Source organism: Pteropus alecto, unplaced genomic scaffold (genome assembly GCF_000325575.1).
Source record: "Pteropus alecto unplaced genomic scaffold, ASM32557v1 scaffold46, whole genome shotgun sequence".
NCBI classification, from domain to species: Eukaryota; Metazoa; Chordata; class Mammalia; order Chiroptera; family Pteropodidae; genus Pteropus; species Pteropus alecto.
In genome coordinates, this window is record NW_006439231.1 from 4,358,924 (window position 1) to 4,374,196 (window position 15,273).

A 15,273-nucleotide genomic window follows, 5' to 3' on the forward strand; every position below is an offset into this window, starting at 1 on the left:
AACCAATCCCCTTAAAATCAGCTTCTTGCAATGTTTACCTTTAAAAACTCTGCCCTAATTTTCTTTCAGTTGAGTGTACTTTCGGTTTGTGCTGGTGACTGTGTTCCCTGGCTTGTAACACATATAGGATTAAAACTGTATTTTGCCTTTCAGAAGAGTTTTCTGGACTTTTTTCTTGAAAACTTCAAAGAATAAGCTATATAGGGGAAACCACAGTTTTAATCTTTCTTTTCAAAATGGCAATTAATACCTGTCACCTCTCTGCCGCGCCTATTGGAGATTCCTCTAATCCTTAGAAAGTACCTCTCTGGGTCTATATTAGGTACATAAGACTACATGAACAAATTACCAAATTTGGTGACTTTAAACAAGAATTTATTCTTCACAGTTATAGAGGCTGCAAGTGTGAAATCATGGTATTGGCAGTGTCAGCCTCTCTCCAAAAGTTCTAAGGGGCAATCCTCCCTTGCTTCTTCCAGAGGCTGGTGTCTCTTGGCATTCTGAAGCAAACACTATGCAAACCTCAGGTGCTAGCTGTGGCTCTGTAGGCAGTAAAGTAAACTCATACACTGAATATATCTCATTCACAGTTAAAATAAATCACTATCCCTTCGATGGGGATAGAATAAATATAAGTGAGTTGTCAAGTGACTCCTAGAGTTTTGAAGGAGACGGTGTCATATTGAGAGCTTAGCATTTTTTGCAGTCTCGGTAACTAGATTAGTCTTGAATGAAAGTCCATGATCTTGGGACCACAAATATTCCTCCATCTTGCCACCATAGCTATACAGTTTATGAGCACGCTCTGCTATTTGTGAAGGGAGCTAATGACAGAGGCCGCCTAATATCAGTTGGCCTGGACATTATGTCTACTTGGAAGTCTTCTCTGTGGGATATTCTATGATATTAATTTGTGATACAAAGATCGTATTTTATGTACTTTTTCATATGTCCCTTCACATGATTCCTTCCTAGACCTCCTAGTCACCAAATTTTCGATCTTTCCCCTTTCAGGCCATTGATCAACTTGCTGAGCTATTTACCAATGACTATGAATCAAAGTATAGTTTCACTTTAGGTCACTACTCTTTCTACAAAAAATGGATTGTTTCCCTCACTAGTCTTTCAGATACACAACTGAATTAAGCTATTGTGCAACACAAATCCATTAAGAAAAAACTGTATTCATATAATAAGCCAACTCATGTATGAATCAAAATCATCCTTTTCCTTCCTCTAGCAACTGGTAATAAAGAACTATCTCACGTTGTTATAAGTGTGAGCTGAGGAAGAACCACTGGCAAAATTGTGGTGATGACATGGTGTACTGAACAATCTGCTATTGGGAGATATAACTTTCCATGAATTTCTCATGCTTCTCCGTGTCTTATTGGGTATATCAAGAATGCAAGGTCATTACCACTCCTTACTTCGGCCATTTCTCAGGGTTGTGTTTGCAGTGAGAAACCTTGAAAGTTAAGGCAATGTTTTCCCCAGAACAGGATCATCTTACTTTAAAAGAAGCATATTTCCCAAATTCAGTGCAAATTCAATATGCGCGGTACCAAGGATTCCTTTCTGGAGTTTCATGTCTTCTGTGGTATCAAAAAATAGTAACAAGTTAACTTACTAGGTTAGAAGTAGTATAAAATCTTAGCCTGTGTCACTTGCTTTCTTTCTCTGCTTATGATAAATCCTAGATGTACTACTTTTTCACTAATCTTTGGATAGGCAGTCTGGCTACAGGATTCCTCCATTTCCCATAGTTAGGTGCTATGTCTTAATCTGGAGCCAGTCACATACTAGCTGGTATTAATCAAATAGTGATTATACCTTTGTCATAAATAATTTAGACTTGTCTCACACACTAAATGAGAATAGATATAGTGTGTGTGTGTGTGTATGTGTGTGTGCGCACACACATGTGCATAAGTGCACTATGGAATCTTCATTTAGGTTTATAAATTTGTTTATGAAAGATATACTTTAAAGAATTTAAAATTGTAAAGTCTTACGTGTTGTGTTGATCAACATTCCAGAAATCTCTCAAGGCTTTCCTCATTCAATGGGATATATAGAAACTAGCAAGCTGCGAAATCAATGAATTTTAACAGCAGAAATTTCAGTAGATACTCTCTGTTCTATGATTAATATGTATGTTGCCTCAATCACATTGAAAAGCAGAAACCTGTGTGAATTTATTTCATTTTAAAGAAAAATTTCCTTCAGTACAAACTCTACCATTTCATCAGTATAATTAAGTTTTATGACTATCTCTACAGTGGGTTTGACTTTTGCAAGTTATATTTTAAATCTTGTACATTCTATCAGTTCTACACTTTTTGTTTCCAACTGGTTTTCATCCACAATTTTAAATAAAGATTGTTACCATTGGGGGAATCTAAAATTCGTTGTCACCCCAGTAGTCCTGAGGGGTACCTTGGTTCTTCCCTGCTTATGCAGTAAAGAATTACAGATCAGCGAAATTTAGAAAAATTAAGATTTATTAAAAAGTACATTTTAAGAGAAAAATGGCTATGCTCAAGAGGTTTAGCAGCCTGGAAACAAAAGGTATGATCAAAGTACACTCCAAGGGAGCAAAGAGGCTGTAATAGTGTGGAAGTAGGGAGGTCTGCATTATATTAGGGACATGATGGGAGATTATGAGGGTGGTGCTAAATGATTGGCACCTGAGGTCATTTTAATTGACATTTAGCTGTTATATAACCCTTTGCCTACAGTGAATGCAGTTATTCAGAATTCAGTCTGTTATAATTAAATTCATAAAATTCCGGACACAAGCATAATATTATAATGATGGTATAATAAGGCCATGTCAAGGGGAAGTTATTGTAGGACTGATTGCGCACATGTTTGTGGCTGGATTAAACAGGCCACTAGTTTATGGCTCTTCATTTCTTTGTTCCTCAAGATGCAGGGGTGATTTTTAAGTATAAAATGGGTGTTCTAGGGAGGTCTTTGGGAAAGACCTTCATTTTTTTTGTTCCTCTGTTGCTCATGTTTTTCTAACTATCTAACAAGATGAAAAATAGTGAAGTTTAGACTAGTCCTGGTAGGAGAAGACAAATTTAGCGTAAGGAGAAGCAAATTACAACTACAAGACACTAAGGGAAGACATCAAGTAGTAAATGAACAAATAGAGAGTACATGATGTATGCTTTCATTTGTATACAATTCTAAAAATGTAAATTTTTATGTAGCAACAGAAAGCAAATCAATGGTTGCTTGAATGGGGAACGGAGTAGGGAGAAATAAAAGGAGAAAGAAAATTTGGAGGGAATGATAAATAGCTTTTTTGTTGTTGTTGTTTTGATTGTATGGATGGTTTGGTTTCAGAGATATATGTACATCTACATCTATAGCTGTATATTATTATTTACATGTGAAGTTTACCTCAATATTGGTGTTTAAAATAAAAAATTAAAAAATATAACAAGAAATCTCAGGTTTTTCTAGCTGGACTCTTCTTTTTGTTTTTTTCTTATCTTTTCTGCAGTAATCATAAATCAAGTGATAATAAGAATATCAAGGATACATGATACCAAGATATTGAAGTTGAAGAAGTACAAGTAACTGGGAAGTTATGGTCAGCTACATCCCAGATGCTTAATGAAGAACTAATGAGACAAAAGGCAGGATATTATGTAGATACAGAAGACAGTACAAACTCATAAATACAACTAAGAATTGCAGTGTAAAACTTGAAGTTCATCCTGAAACTATTAACTAATGAATCAACAATTCTAACTTGATTAACCTCAAATACATTTTGATTAAACTCTTACCGGTAGGATAGATTTGTAAAATAATGGAGAAGTACATATATATAAAAGGTTGATTTTTATTTCTCAAAATTTATTGTTTACTCCATGCTAGGCAATGTTTTAGGCATTGGAGAAAGCAATTAAAAAAAAACAACCATCATAACTTTTATGAAATTTAAATAAAAATATTATTTGACAATATTTCATCTAACAAGAGAGATATATTTGATTAATAAGTCCACTTGATATCTCTTAAATATTTCTATTTTCTTCTGTAAATAATTTGTAAATTAAAAATAAATAGGCATATTTCAGGTTCAGTTCATCACTATTAGTTCTTTATTATACCATTTTGGTTGTGGTATAATTCAGTGTGTGAAGAAACTGTATTGTGATAACATTCTGTGCTGCTTGAGAAGATCTCACTTAGAGTCCTGTAGTTCTACAGATCACCAAATGGACTGATTTTGAAATTATTTGTATGTTCACATGTGACTGACCTTTCATACTAGTGTAGTGCCTTTTTAATTACAAGGAAAGGTCATTTTGGATTGTCTGATTTTCACTTTTTCTTACATAATTCTTTCACTCTGTTAATTATATCTTAACTAACTTTTTATTTCTTTCCTTTGATTTATAGTTTATGTAATTGTTAGCATATAAGTTCTAAAATGAAAAGACAAAGCTAATAAAAATATCCTAACATGGACATATTGAATTTTATAGGTACAATATTACTTCTGTGCCTATATGACATATTCTATTTTCTATAACTTTGTGATAAATGTGCATATCATTTTTATCTCTTTATTTCCATAGATACATATTCACTCGATAGTTTGCTTTCTTCATCATTTTCACATATATTTTCCAGGAAATACTGTGAACAGAGGGAATATCATTTTATTTTATTTCTATCTATTATTTTTATAAATACCTAAAAATAATAAAGTAGAACATATAATCAGGGAGGAAACTTGTTACCTGCTTTTCTGTAACTTACTAGCACTTCATATCTCTCTCTTTTCTTTGATTATGCTTGGAATAGAATAACCGAATTTTTCCTGCCATTGTGAATTCCATTCATATTGAAAAGATAATGAGAAACTGTCTCCATAATCAATTTTCAGTTATTTCAGTTCTATTAATAAATGTTTATTTAAGTTTCTTTCTATACAAATTAACTTTTAAGGTAAATACTCATTCTTTAGAAATTAAATCTAATGTGTTTGCCTGAAAATATTTCCTTGTAGGGATAGTGGTTATAAATATTATTTGTTAGTCCTTTATCCCTGACTTATCTACTTGTAATTGACTGTGTTCTACAATAAGTGAATGTTGCTAATATCACCAAATTATAGAGTTCCATATGAAAAAAAACAAGTTTAGCTTGCCTACCAAAACATATAAGTGTTGAGAAAATATTTTTATTTCTCTATTAATGATTATTCATTAACAATGTATTTTCTCTTTGAACACATGCAGTAATGTAACAAATTGCAAAAATGACTACCAATTTTTGTATTCTACTTTTCCAATGGGACTTTGTAGCATCTTACATAAAATGATAGTTTACTTTTGTACCTTTTCAATCTAAGCTTGACCATGCAATTAGTTTTAGTCAGTGGGACAGAAAATATGATGAGTGATTAGCTTTGGCTTATTTAATGAAGTTTTTAATTGCTAGTGCTCAAACTCTCTCAGCGCTATGTTAAGTGGCCCTGATCAGCTCACCAAAGGATGAGATAAGTGAAGAGAGATAGAGATTTCTGATTAACTCAGTGTCTCCACTTTAGGTTCTAGAGAAGAACTGAGTTGAGCCCAGACGAGAAGGCACATCCAGTCAAACCCAGACAAAACTACACACCTACAGATTCATGAGCTAAAAAAGTGATTATTCTTTTAAAGTGTTAGTTTTTGGTATTTTCTCAGACAGGAAATACTAAATAAATTAGTTATTAAGTTTTAATTAATTTAAAAGCTGCATTCAAATTCTGTAATAACCTTACAAATGGTGACTTTTCCTAGATTTCTTTCTTACTATTGCTTATAATCACATTAAAATCCAGGATATACAGAAATATTATAAGACTCAGAAATCAAAGAAAATCCAGAACTATAAGAAAGACACCATTGACTTCCAATTAACAGTGGTAGATCAAACCTCTGTTCAATATGTTTATCTTTATTTTTTACTTAAAATATGAATAGAAAAATAAAAAAAAAAGTACCCTAAATCCTCACTTAACATCATCCATAGGTTCTTGGAAACTGTGACTTTAAGTGAAATGACAAATAAAGAAACCAATTTACCATAGGCTAATTGATAAAAATAAGAGTTAAGTTTCTAAGGGTATTTCTGGTCTCAAAAATATTATTAAACTTCTAAATAAAGACCCCAAACACTTTCAATATTAAACATTGAAATAAATGTGATTTATATATACATTTAAGAAAGTTTAATAAAATCAAGTCAGAGAATTATCTTCCAATCCACTTATTCCAGTTCATGGTAAAAGGTGGCTAGAGCCTTTCCCAGTAGTTCAAGACTCCAGACAGGGCCAAACCCTAAACAAAACATTCTTTCATCGCAGGGAGCACACACATCCACACTCACTCAGACAGTGACAATTTAGACACACTGATTCACTTACCATGCCCATCTTTGGGATGTGGGAGGAAAACAGAGTACCCAGAGAAAACTCACCTAGATGTGGGGAGAAGGTGTAAACTCCACACAGACAGTGGACTTAGCAGGGAATCAATTTTTTTTTTTTTTTCCTCATCAAAGTAATAAATTGACGTTGAACGAAATAACATTATATGAGGACCTGCTGTATAAACCTAAATGAAAAACTACTTGGAGAGATAAGTCTATATGGTTCTTGATTTAGAGTGTATAGAGAAGTCAATAAATATAAAAGAACTAAATACAAAGTATCTATGGGGGCAGATGTAATGAGAAGTAGTAGGCCAATCCATGTCTCAGAACCAAGGACAGGTACATATATGGAGAGCATCATGTAATGTGAATATTTGAGTGAGGCATGATATAGAAACAGAAGGATTTATCAAAATTCTGTAAAAGAAGATTTGTGTTCCACAATTTCCTTTCCTTGTCAAGTTTACCAGTGTAATTAAACTGACTCAAACACTGCAGGTGACAGATATTATATTCTGTGTAGAAACATATGAAATAAATTCCCTTTTTGTTCTTTGTCATTCCACACTGAACAGCACAATCTCTAATCAGCCCTTCATTCATGATTGCTTGTACTAATAGAATAGTCTATTATGTTATCTCTATTCTTTTTAGGCTGTCCTTCTCATGAATTTTCTGCCTTGTTTTCAGAATTATATTTTTAAAACTTAATTCTAATCGTGTCATTTTTCTGACTTAAAACTTGTAAATATTTCCCATTGACTGATGAATAAATCTTAATTTCTTAGTTGTTATTTAATTATATGCATGGTTTTACACTTGTATTTTTAGATTCATCTTTTGCCACTATTCCCTTAACACATTAAAATATAAATATATTTGTACTGTAACAGAAAAATTCTGTCAGATTCTGTGGTCTCCTGTTTCTGATAAAAAGTTTGCTTAATTAAATACTTCTCTATTTTACTAGGCAAAGAGACAAAAGAAAACACTGGGAAGTTTTAGAAACAGCATGATAAAAGTGGTTATTTTGAAACTAGAAAATCTTTTTTGACATATGCTTAAATATGTTATGTGGCTAAGAGGTTATGCAATTTCATATTATCACCGAAACCGGAGTGTTTTAATTGGTCTAAATCAAAAATACTTTGAAATAGTATATGTTTAAATGATCTTTGGAAAGAATAACGGAATTCCCTTTTATTCAGTCAGAATTTTTATAATGCTTTTATAATCAGAATTTCTTCCCATTTCTTGCTAGAGACTGTTACCCTATATAGGATACTGTTTTCAAAAAGCAACCATTAAACAAAACATTCAGCTTGTATTAATTAGTGTAGAAAAATTGAGTGATCAGATAATAAAAGTATAATAATTATGCTTGGAAGAATGAAAAAAATGAGGCTATTCGATAAAAAGCATTCAGATAAAAGATAAACAAAGAATCATGTTGGGAGACATTCTGCATCATTTCAGCCACACTCTGAAATTCACCTTTATATATTTTCCAAGATTTTTATCCTTCTCTTGCTCCTAGAGTTATGACGGTCTGGTTGGAATGCTGCTGCTGGCATGATATTTTGTATGCAAGATTTTACTTCAGAGTAAAATGAATTTTAAACACAAAACAAAGCCTTCATCTTATAATGATTAAAATACAACAGTCTGAGAATAAAGAAAAACTAGGCTATTAACTCAATTTGCCAGACTCAATTAAAAATAATACCTTTGAGAAAGAGAAAGAAAATGTACACATTGAAATGAAATTTTAAGTAATAAATACGTCAGTTACTTGAAAGTTTCATATCTACTATATTAATTACTCTTTAAAATCCCCTGAAAATTAAGTGGAACCAACATCAAAACTAAAATCAAGGAGAGGTCTATTTAAATAATTGAGTATTAATTGGTTTACTATGTGTTTCATGCTAAACAACACAATTAAAATGTTTTACTATTAATTTCAATTTCATAAAAGTTAGGAGATATTTATTTTTCATACGTTTTAAACATTTTTGATAATATTTTAACTGCCTGATATTTTATGTCGTATTACTATATATATATAAAATATAATATTAATCATATAAATGTATTAATTAAATATAAGTTTATAGATAATATATAAATATATTTTCTGTGGGAGATATGGTCATCAAGTACCACTATATAATAGTGTAAAGGGAGAAAGTTTTAAGGTTTTACAAACTTCATCATTATCTTCATTACATGGGTGTCTTTGGATAGTGGGAACAATTGTAATCAAAGCATTCTGAAGAATTAATAAATTTTACAGATTAAAAAATCACATTTATAAAATTGTTAAGCCTAATTTAGGAATATATAAGAACTTGAGGTCTTGCTCTACAGGGGACAGACTTTAAAGTCTTCCTATTATAATCCTGTTTCTTTGTGTTCATATCCATGTATGATGTCTTTCCCCTGAGCCTGAGTGGGCCCTGTGACTTGCTTTTAACCAACAGAATATGACAGAGATGACGGAAGGTAGGATGTCACTTCTATAATTTTGTTACATTATATGAGACTCTAGAATCTTAGCAGACAGACTAGAGAATCTTTCTTCCTAGTTGGCTTTGAGTGAGTAAGAAGTGAGTGTGGGTCTTCCATTTGGCAAGAATCTGAAGGCAGCCTCTAGGAGCTGAGATAGAATCCCAGTCAACATTTAGAAATTGTCACCTCAGTCCTAAAGACATAAGGAAATGAGCTCGGCCAACAATCAGAGTGAGTTTGGAAGTGGATTCTCCCCCATTTGAGACTCCAGATGAGAACACATCCCAGCTGTCACTTTGGTGTTAGCTTTATGAGGCCTTACCCAGAGGACCAAGATAAGTAGAGCTCACATTTCTGACACTTAAAAGCTGTGACATATGTGCATTATTTTAAACCACTAATTTTGGTAAACTATTAAGAAGCAATAGACAACAAATACAGGTTTTGGTACTTAGAAGTGGGATGCTACTGTAACAAATACTAAAAATGTGGAGTAGCATTGGAAGAAGGCAGTGGATAGAGGTTGGAGAAATTTTGAGTAGTGTGATAGAGAAATCCTAAATTGCTTTGAATAAACAATTAGCATAATCTAGACTTGAAGGATGCTAACAGTGACAGCTCAAAAGCATGTGAGGAATATGTTATTGGAAACTGGAGACATATAGATAGTAGAATTTTAAGTGACGAACTTGGATACATAGTTAAGATTTCTAAGCAAAATATTAAATACCTACCGGTTTCTTCTTATTGGTTATTATAAAATGTTAGAGGAAAGAGATGAATTAAGGAAAGAACTATTAAATAAAAAGGAAACAGAACTTGATAATTTAAAAAATTCTCAATATTCCCAGTAGCAAAGGATGCTAAAATTGAGAATGACTTCTAAGCACTGTTTAAAAAGTGTGATCTAGAGGAAAAATAAGAAAAAAATAAAAAATAAATTAAATAAAGAGAGAAAAAGAAAAACAAGTGTCGACTGCACAACCTTTTGTTAAAACTTCCAAAAGTTCAAAAAGTAGGAGTATTCAACTATTCAAAAGGTCCTTTAAATTAAGGATTCTTAAAATCCTGCCTCACACATTTTCAAAACAAACTGTAGAGGCTCTAAGAAGCTTAAAGGTACTATCCCTCAACCATCTCAGCAGGGTCCTCTGGCAGTTAAGGGCTTATTTTGAAAAGATCTGTCAGTATGGCTGGTAGAGTGGATCTGAGTGAAATCTACTAAAGAGTTGAAAAGTTTTTTGAGAAATGTATTTCTTCGAAGTACTGCCAGCTTGTTCACAGGCAAATTTTACCAAACATTCAAAGAAGAATTATCATCTGTTCTTCACAAACTATACCAAAAAATTCAAGGAAAAAAAAAGCTCCCTAACTGCTTTTATAAGGCCACCATTACCTTGATTCTAAAATCAGGCAAAGATATTACAAAAAAAGAAAACTATAGGCCAATATATCTTATAAACATTGATGCAAAATCCTCAACAAAGTATTAGCAAACCAAATTCAGCAATACACTAAAAATATACACCATTATCAAGTTGGATTTATTTTTGGGATGCAAAGTTGGTACAATATCTGCAAATCAATTAATGTGATATACCGCATTAACAAATCAAAAGATAAAAACCTTATGATCATATCAATAGATGCAGAAAAAGTGTCAGACAAAATCCAGTATCCATTTATGATAAAAACACTCAGCAAAGTGGGAATAGAGAGAACATACCTCAACATAATAAATGCCATATACAACAAACCTATAGCTAACATCATATTCAATGGAGAAAGGCTAAACACATTTCCTTTAAGATGAGGAACAAGACAAGGATGCCCACTTTTATCATACTTCTTCAACATCGTATTGGAAGTATTAACCACAGCAATAAGACAAGAAAGAGAAATAAAAGACATCCGAATTAGAAAGGAAGAAGTAAAACTCTCGTTATTTGCTGATGACATGGTTCTATATAGAGAGAATCCTAAAAATTCTACCAAAAAACTGTTAGAACTGATCAATGAATTCAGTAAAGTAGCAGGCTACAAAATAAATATTCAGAAGTCAGTAGCATTTTTATACACCAATGATGAACTTTCAGAAAGAGAAATTCAGAAAACAATCCCATTTACAATTGCATCGGAAACTATAAAATACCTGAGAATCAAATTATCAAAGATGGTAAAAGACCTGTTTTCAGAAAATTATGTCACTGAACAAAAAAATTGAAGAAGATACAAATAAATAGAAAGATATACTATACTCATGGGTAGGAAGAATCAACATCATTAAAATGGCCATACTACCCAAAGCAATCTATAGATTCAATGCAATCCCTATTAAAATACAATAGCATTTTTCAGAGAGCTAGAACAAATAATCTTAAAATTTATATGGAACCATAAAAGACCCCAAGTAGCCACAGCAATCTTGAGGAAGAAGAACAAAATTGGAGGTATCACACTACATGATATCAAACTATGCTACAAGTCTACAGTAATAAAAACAGCATGGTACTTGCATAAAAACAGATGCATTGATCAATGAAACAGAATAGAAAGCCCAGAAATAAATCCACGCCTATACCATCACTTAATATATGACGGAGGAGATAAGAATATACAATGGAGAAGATTGGACAGATATGTGGAAAAAAAAGAAGATGGACCACCTTCTTACACTGTATACAAGAATAGACTCAAAATGGATTAAAGACTTAAATGTAAAACTTGAAACCATAAAACTCTTAGAACAAAACATAGGCAATAAACTCTCCGATATTATTAACAGGAATTTTTTTTCGAATATATCTTTTTGGGCAAGGGAAACAAAAGAAAAAATAAACAAATGAGACTATGTCAAGCTAAAAAGTTTTTGTACAGCAAAGGAAATCATCAACAAAACAAAAAGACAGCCAATTGATTGGGAGAAAATATTTGCTAGTGATACATCTGATAAGACGTTAATATCCAAAATATATAAAGAACTCATACAACTCAACAACACGAAAACAAACAATCCAATTAAAAAAATGGGCAGAAGATCTGAACAAATACTTCTCCAAAGAGGAATATGAAAAGATGCTCAAAGTCATTAATCATCAGAGAAAAGGAAATTAAAACCATAATGAGATATCATCTGACACCTGTCAGAATGGCTATCATCAATAAATCAAAAAACAAATATTGGCGAGGATGCAGAGAAAAGAGAACTCTTATACATTATTGAAGGGATTGCAAATTGGTACAACCACTATGGAAAACAGTATGGAGGCTTCTCAAAAAATTAAAAATAGATACGTCTTTGACCCAGCAATTGCACTTCTGGCTATTTATCCAAATAAAACCAAAACAATAATTTGTAAATATATATGCACCCCGATATTCATGGCAGCACAATTTACAATAGCCAAGATATGGAAGCAACTTAAATGTCCATCAGCAAAGGACTGGATAAAGAAGTTATAGTTCATATATACAATGGCATATTACTCAGTCATTAAAAAAAATAAATGAAATCCTGCCATTTGCAATGACATGGATAGACCTAGAGGTTCTTATGGTGAGTGTAATAAGTCAGACAGAAAAAAATAAATACCATATTATTTCACTTATATTCAGAATCTAAGGAATAAAAAGAACAAACTAATCAAAAACAGACTCACAAATATAGTGGACAATTGGTGACAGATAGAGGGGAGGGTGCATGAAGGGCTGGGAGAATGAGGTGAAGGGTTAAAGAAGTACAAAATAATAGTTGATAGATGGTCACGGGGCTGGAGATCACAGCATAGGGAATGCAGTTAGCATTAATATGTTGGCTTGGTGGAGAGCCAGGTGAGGAAGAGAGCAGTTGGGGATATCGTTTTATGAACTACATAGATGTCTAATCAATGTACTGTATACTTTAAACTAATTAAAATAAATAAATTAATTAATTTAATAAACAAACAAACCAACAAGAATACACTGCCAGCTTGGACTGAGAAGTTGAAAGTTCAAAAGAAAGGAGGCTTCCAGAGTTTCCAAAGTCTACTGTCAGGAAGCAGGCTGGTAAAACCTGTGCTATCTTCCATGAAAAAAGAAGTATGACTTGGAGGACAGAACCAAGGACCCAGAGAGGGAGTTGAGATTCATAGACAATTCTTCCCAGGCACCGAAACCTAATCAAGAAATTAGCTAGTGCTTGCCCAAGTATATTTCAAAACTGCTATAGGCTATTGACTCCTTTCTACTTCCCGTTTATGGATGGGAATGCTTATAGCTGTTTGGCTATGCCTGTCCCACTGTTGTATGTGGCATGTATGGTAAGGGGAGATAACCAGTCTCTTTAGTTTTACAGATCAATGAATTAAGAGGAACTATACCTAAAGGACCTATCCAAATAGAGATTTAATTGAGATCTTATACTTCAGCAGACGATGTAATCAAATTATTATGAAACTTTTGGGGATTGGGGATGTGAATTGGTGAATCTATTTTTCATTTGGGAGGGACAAGAATCACTGGGAGCGGAAGGGTCCACTATGGCAATCTGACTCCAGAGTCATCCACCATAATACCTGCCTGCTGGTATTAACACTCTTATAACCACACTTCCATACCTCCCAGCCCTTGAGTATATAACTTGCTTCTAACTAAGAAAATATAAAAAAGTCGGTGAACTAGAAATTCTGTGATTATGTTACATTATACGAGGCTCCACATTCTAGCTGACTGGCTCTAGAAATTCTCTACCAAGCTGCCTTGGAAGAAGCAGGTAACTATGTTGCATGACCTACCTGGCAAGGATCTAAGAGCAGCATTTTGCCAACAGCCAACAAGAAACTGGAGCCTTCAGTCCTAAATATGTAAGGAAACAAATTCTACCAATACCCTAAATAAACCTGGAGGTGGACTTTGCCTGAGTTGAGCGTCCAGATAAAAATGCATTCCAGCTGATACCTTGATGCAACCGTCTGAGATTCTTAGCAGAATGTGCAGCTAAATCTTGTCACTTCTGATCCACAGAAACTCTGAGATAATAAAGTAGTGTTGTTTTAAGCCACCCAGTCTGTGCAATTTGTTATATAGAGATAGATAACCAACATAGGACCAAAAAAAAAAAAAAAAAACTGATGAAAATCAAGTTCTCATACTTATTTTGAAAGATAAGGTATTTTAAATGTTTAGCATAACTCATGTATCATTTTAGTTTAAAAATGGAGTTCTAAGAGTAGTAGTAATAATAGGAACATTATTGCTAAACACTGCAAATGTAGAACCATAAAGTGTTAAATGGGTTCAAGGTTGTGTTCTGATAAAAGATTACTTCAATTAAAAAAAAACAACCTTTTTGTTCCATGTTTATCTGAGGATAAACATTATAAATTAAGGCCAGTCACATGGAGAAAAAATGGCAATTTCTCCATTGTTTAAAAAATGACACATAAAATAGAATAGAGTATGTTTAATTAGTAAAAGCTAAGCAAGAGCTAAATTAATCTCATCTCCAACAAAATCTAGAATATAATGAACCATAAAATAATAACTAAAAATAGTCGTTGATTGTTAAGCTCAAGATATTTTTATTTTATTTTTTAAATTAATTAATTATTTTACTTAGGCCAGGCAACCCCTGGTTGACTTCACAGATTGCAAGGACCTTGTCAGCTTACAATCCCTTATTTTTTATTTTTGATGCCCACAGAACCTGGTCTTCCTAGGTGGTCTCCCATCCAAGTACTTGCCAGGCCCGATCCTGCTTAGCTTCGGAGATCAGACGGAATCAGGCTTATTCAGGGTGGCATGGCCCTAGATAAGGTCAAGATATTTTTAACACTCAAAAATTCATAAACAAGAGTAACATTCTCAGCATACACTTTTTTTAAAATAAATTATATAGCAACAGAAAAATATTGAGAGGAGGTTACTGAATTAGAAACAGAAATTTGAATTTTCATTAATTTATACAACACGTGAATGCTGATGACCATGGCAAAAAATTGTCAAAGACTATTGGATAAAAGCATAAAAGCTGAAAGAAGCAATTTCAAAGTATCTGTGTGGTAGGTATCATAGAATGGATCACTCTCATGTTCCTCACTGTGCATGAGACTGGAAAGCTAAAGACTGGGCAGATCTTTCTGAGCAGATCTTTCATGGAAAATAGCTTCTGCAAGTGGCTGCATGTGGAATTGTGAAGGCAAATATGGATATTTTGGAGTGAGGACCATGCTTCTGCAGCTGTGTCATAAGAAGCGCAACAGTTGAGCTGTAACTGAGTTCTCAGAATTTTTTAGCCAGCTTTGTGGATGTCACATTTGTGTCAATTTGGCTGTA

General features: G+C 33.0%; 1 pseudogene; it reads right to left on the bottom strand.

Moving 5' to 3' along the window:
* Window positions 1–14,632: 14,632 nt before the first annotated feature.
* LOC112483529 lies at window positions 14,633–14,751 on the bottom strand (annotated as a pseudogene).
* Window positions 14,752–15,273: the final 522 nt, after the last annotated feature.